This window comes from Salmo trutta, chromosome 3 (genome assembly GCF_901001165.1).
Source record: "Salmo trutta chromosome 3, fSalTru1.1, whole genome shotgun sequence".
Lineage (NCBI taxonomy): Eukaryota > Metazoa > Chordata > Actinopteri > Salmoniformes > Salmonidae > Salmo > Salmo trutta.
Genome location: NC_042959.1, coordinates 57,177,008 through 57,183,084, shown reverse-complemented (window position 1 = coordinate 57,183,084; position 6,077 = coordinate 57,177,008).

The window sequence follows — 6,077 nt, the reverse complement described above, 5'->3', positions numbered from 1 at the left end:
CCAAAGAAATGCCACCCCACACCATGCTGGAGGATGTTGCAGGCAGCAGAACGTTCTCCACGGCGTCTCCAGACTCTGTCACGTCTGTCACATGTGCTCAGTGTGAACCTGCTTTCATCTGTGAAGAGCACAGGGCGCCAGTGGCGAATTTGCCAATCTTGGTGTTCTCTGGCAAATGCCAAACGTCCTGCACGGTGTTGGGCTGTAAGCACAACCCCCACCTGTGGACGTCGGGCCCTCATACCACCCTCATGGAGTCTGTTTCTGACCATTTGAGCAGACACATGCACATTTGTGGCCTGCTGGAGGTAATTTTGCAGGGCTCTGGCAGTGCTCCTCCTGCTCCTTCTTGCACAAAGGCGGAGGTAGCGGTCCTGCTGCTGGGTTGTTGCCCTCCTACGGCCTCCTCCACGTCTCCTGATGTACTGGCCTGTCTCCTGGTAGCGCCTCCATGCTCTGGACACTACGCTGACAGACACAGCAAACCTTCTTGCCACAGCTCGCATTGATGTGCCATCCTGGATGAGCTGCACTACTTGAGCCACTTATGTGGATTGTAGACTCCGTCTCATGCTACCACTAGAGTGAAAGCACCGCCAGCGTTCAAAAGTGACCAAAACATTAGCCTGGAAGCATAGGAACTGAGAAGTGGTCTGTGGTCTCCACCTGCAGAACCTCTCCTTTATTGGGGGTGTCTTGCTTATTGCCTATAATTTCCACCTGTTGTCTATTCCATTTGCACAACAGCATGTGAAATTTATTGTCAATCAGTGTTGCTTCCTAAGTGGACAGTTTGATTTCACAGAAGTGTGATTGTTCCCTTTATTTTTTTGAGCAGTATATATATATATATATATATGTGCGTGTGTATGTACCAGTCAAAATGTTGGACACAGCTGCTCATTCAAGGGGTTTTCTATATTTTTATATAAAAATATGACATTTACATAAGTATTCAGACCCTTTACTCAGTACTTTGTTGAAGCAACTTTAGCAGTGTGGTGGCTAATTTCTGCATTACCAAATGAGGAGAGTTACAAACTTCACACACAAGTCAGTTATACTTAAAACTACATATTTAATAATTAAGATGCTTTTGCAAAAGCACTTGACCTTCAATGATGCCATTGAAAAGATACAAAGATCTTTTATACCCAAGACCCACCCCTCTCAACGTACATGATGAACAACAGATCTTAGGAACAGTTCACAAATGTTAAGTTCTGTATGAAAGATATCTATAAAACATAGCAGACAGCAACTGCTGTATCAACAGTGTTCATTGTATAGACCAGTATCTGGTCCTCCTACCCCAAACTTGAACCGTCTCTCCCTGGTACGGTATAGAACAGCACCATTAGCGCATCCAATGGCATAAATCAATTGACAACTCTAGATACTCCGATCTCAAGTAAACCCCCTCTTGACTCCACTCCTGGACAAGCTCACTGAGGGGAGTGAGCCTCCAGGTCATACACTATTCCAGGATAAGTGCAAGATCTAGAGAGAGGACATACAATGGTCCCAGACACTGCCATACACCTCCTCACAACATAGAAAAGGAGGGAGTGACTTGCGCACAGACATTGTGGAGACAAGTAATTGGTTCCCCATTAATGACGCCATCCCTTCGCATGGTTTAAGAATAGGTAAAGACATATTCACATATGAAGACAATGTTTCATTCTGACTTCTCCCCTCTCTGGGCCCCAAGTGACTGAGCCCTAGCTAAGGGAAAAGTACAACTGTCAACACCAGAGTCCAAAGGGCACGCCATCCTAATGACAAGTATCTCACATAAGCATATTATACAAATAAAACATATTAATTATCTGAGTTACCAAACTAATTCTGATTCATCCGCCACAGCAGCGATTATAGCCTCACGTCTTTTTCTGTATGACGCTACAAGCTTGGCACACCTATATTTGGGGAGTTTCTCCCATTCTTCTCTGCAGATCCTCTCAAGCCCTGTCAGGTTGGATGGGGAGCGCCGCTGCACAGCTATTTTCAGGTCTCTCCAGAGATGTTTGATTGGGTTCAAGTCCGGGTTCTGGCTGGGCGACTCACTGACATTCAGAGACTTGTCCCGAAGCCACTCCTGCATTGTCTTGGCTGTGTGCTTAGGGTCGTTTTCCTGTTGGAAGGTCCTGAGCGCTTTGGAGCAGGTGTTCATCAAGGATTTCTCTGTACTTTGATCCATTCATCTTTCCCTCGATCCTGACTAGTCTCCCAGTCTCTGGCACTGAAAAACATCCCCACAGCATGATGCCACCACCACCATGCTTCACCGTAGGGATCGTGCTAGATTTCCTCCAGACGTGACGCTTGGCATTCAAGCCAAAGACTTTAATCTTGGTTTCATCAGACCAGAAAATCTTGTTTCTCATGGTCTAAGAGTCTTTAGGTGTCTTTTGATACACTCCAAGCGGGCTGTCATGTTCCTTTTGCTGAAGAGTGGCTTCCATCTGGCCAATCCAAATCATGACCAATCAATTGAGTTTTCCACAGGTGGACTCCAAGTTGTAGAAACATCTCAAGGATGATCAATGGAAACAGGAGCTCAAATTAGATTTTCATAGCAAAGGGTCTGAATACTTATGTAAATAAGTTATGTCTGTGTTTTTATTTTGAATACATTTCACTTTGTCATTATGTGGTATTGTGTGAAGATTGATGAGGAATTCTTCAAATCAAATCAAATGTATTTATAAAGCCCTTCTTACATCTGCTGATATCTCAAAGTACTGTACAGAAACCCAGCCTAAAACCCCAAACAGCAAGCAATGCAGGTGTAGAAGCATGGTGGCTAGGAAAAACTCCCTAGAAAAGCCAACCAGGCTATGAGGGGTGGCCAGTCCTCTTCTGGCTGTGCCGGGTGGAGATTATAACAGAACATGGCCAAGATGTTCAAATGTTCATAAATGACCAGCATGGTCAAATAATAATAATCATAGTAGTTGTCGAGGGTGCAACAGGTCAGCACCTCAGGAGTAAATGTCAGTTGGCTTTTCATAGCGATCATTGAGAGTATCTCTACCGCTCCTGCTGTCTCTAGAGAGTTGAAAACAGCAGGTCTGGGACAGGTAGCATGTCTGGTGAACAGGTCAGGGTACCATAGCCACAGGCAGAACAGTTGAAACTGGAGCAGCAGCACGGCCTGGTGGACTGGGGACAGCAAGGAGTCATCATGCCAGGTAGTCCTGAGGCATGGTCCATGGGCTCAGTGTTATATCTAGCCTAGCTGTAGAAGAACGCACATCTGCACGGTTTCACATTGTACATCACTCTGTCGTTTAATGACATGTGCCACTCATCCTGACAACCCATTCATCCGTAAAGCAGCACACTGTCGTAAACCATAACAACGTGTAGTATGACGTACAGCACGTCGTACCATACATAACATTTCCCCCCCCCCTTTCCAAAACCAGGGACTGGTACCATATATAAAATGTCCATAGGGCAAGAACCTAGAGTGATACCTGTAAGAAATAAAACATTAACCCTTAAACGGAAGGACTCTCCAAACTAGCCAGTTCAGTCCATTAACCTGGAGGTTGACTAAGACACCTTCCGGAGCCTAAGAATGAAAAGAGGTTAAGTAGTCCCCCAGATGAGCAGGGCGAGTTCGTGCCCGCATAGGCCTTTCTTCAACCGCCACCGCTTGTGGCTCTGGCCCTTGGGGAGCCCACAGAGGCTGGGGCTCGGGTGGTAGTGGTGGGGAGGTCCATCCGGTGGCATCTCAGGCCTGCATGTCTGTTCTGTGTGCATTTGTATTCCTTGAGGGGCAGGGACTTTTCTGAGGCGGCTGGCGTGCCAGCGTGATCCATTGCTCAACATGAATGTGGCGGGCCCCAGTTGTCGACTGACCTGCAGGGGGTCGACCAGAATGAGGCCATTTTGTTGCACCGCTGAGGCCGTCGGGCTCGGACCCAGTCAGACACTTGGATGATCGACTTCTTCACCCTGTGTGCCTTGTCAAAACGCTGTTTCATTTCTCTTTGGTGCCTGGTCACTGCCTGCTTTTCTTGGGTGCACCTAGTCGCCGGTTCTGCAACTCTCTGTGTTCTGAGTCTGTCCAGTGGCAGTTCCATCTCACGACCTAGCATGAGAGATGCCCGGGAGGCCTGTGTTGTTGTGTGTTTGCTTGCTCTGTAGTGCATTAGCGTTTGATTCAAAGCAGTTTGGAACGTCCACCCCTGGACCAGGTGCGCTCTGATGCCGTTCTTCAGCATTTGGTTGAAGCGTTCCACCCCTCCGTTAGCTTGTGGGTTGTAGTAGGCCGTGCGGATGTGTTTGATTCCCTTGTTGCTGAGATATGAGGAGAACTCGGCAGAGATTAGCTGGGGCCCATTGTCCGTGGTAAGGGTGAGGGGCAGGCCCCACCTTGTGAACAGGCTGTCTAGGATGTCCACGATGGCCTGTGCTGTGACAGTTCCGACAGGAACCACTTCTGGCCACTTAGAGTGGAGGTCATACACCACCACCAGGAAGCGCTGATGGTGAGGGACTGCGTGACCATGGATCTCGCCACAGATGTCCAGTTGGATGTGCTCCCAGGGGTGGGACGGCCATGCGAGAGGCTGCAGGGGGGGTGGGGCGGACTGTCCTGTTTTCCCACTGAGGAGGCATGCAGCACAATCCCTGACCAGGGCTTCAATGTTGTGGTCGATGCCTGGCCACCACACAAGGTCTCGACATCGCTGCTTGACCTTCACTATGCCCAAGTGCCCCTCGTGCGCCATGGATAGAACACGCGCACGCAGACCACTTGGGACCACAGTGCAAAACCCTCGAGAGACACAGACTTCTTCCCAGCAAGACAGTTCGTGCTTCACCCTGGTGAAAGTTGCCAGCTCTTCCGGCACGTGTGCTGGCCATCCAGTGCGTATGTAGGTGCGCAGGGTAGACAGTGTGGGATCCTGTTCCGATGCTTGCTTCAGCTCCTCCAGTGAGACGACTGACTGAAGAGGAGCGTAAAGCATTTGTACGAGCTCTGTTTCGTTGTTGTCTGGCAAGACGGTCGGAGTAGGAGCATCAAAGGAGCGTGAGAGGAGGTCTGCCACCACGTTATCCCTCCCTGGAGTGAACTTCAGCTGATAGTCGTACTGTCTGAGGCGGTCGGCCCATCTGTGCAGCCGAAGTGGCTTGTGGCCAGTTCCTGATGCCGACAGTAACGTTGTGAGGGACTGGTGGTCGGTTCAGAGCGTGAACAGACGGCCATAGAGGTACAGGTGCCACCTTTCGCACGCCCAGACACAGGCCAGTGCTTCTCGTTCGCCCACAGAGTACCGTTGTTCTGTGGGGCTCAGGGCCCTTGAGGCGAAGGCGACGGGCCTCTCAATGCCATTCTGCAGCTGTGAGAGGACAGCTCCTAGTGCTCCAGCTGAGGCGTCACATGTGACAATGGTGGGGCAGACGGGGTCAAAGTGAGCCAAGACTGGGGCTGTGGTGAGCTGGCTCTTCAGTGAGCGGACCGCGTCTGAGCAGGCTGCCGTCCAGGCCCATGGCTCATCCTTCTTGAGGAGCTGGCGAAGGGGCACTGTGGTCTGGGAGTAGTGGGGCAGAAACCGGAGGTAGTAAGCTGTCATGCCCAATAATGATGCCACCTGAGAGGCTGAGGTCGGTTCCGGGATCCTGTGGACGGCTTCAATGTTCGACATGAGTGGGGCAATGCCTTTGGCCGACAGGCGGAACCCCACAAACTCGACGGCTGGAGCTGCAAAGGTGCACTTTCCACCGTTAAGGGTCAGGTTGTTCTGCAGTAGAGCGCTGAATACTCTGTGGAGTCGATAATCATGGATGTGGAGGTCAGGACCGTGGACCACAATGTCATCCAGATAGACCGCCACCCCAGGTATTCCAGCGAGGATGGTGCTCATCACCTTCTGGAAGCAGCTGGGGGCGGAGCTAAGTCCAAAAGGCATGCGTGTATATCTGAACACGCCAGCATGTGTGACAAAGGTAGTAAGATCTCTGCTAGCTGCATGGAGGGGTACCTGAAGATAACCCTGACGAAGGTCAAGCTTCGTGAAGATCGTGGAGCCATGGAATTGTCAGCTCCTCAGCTGTAG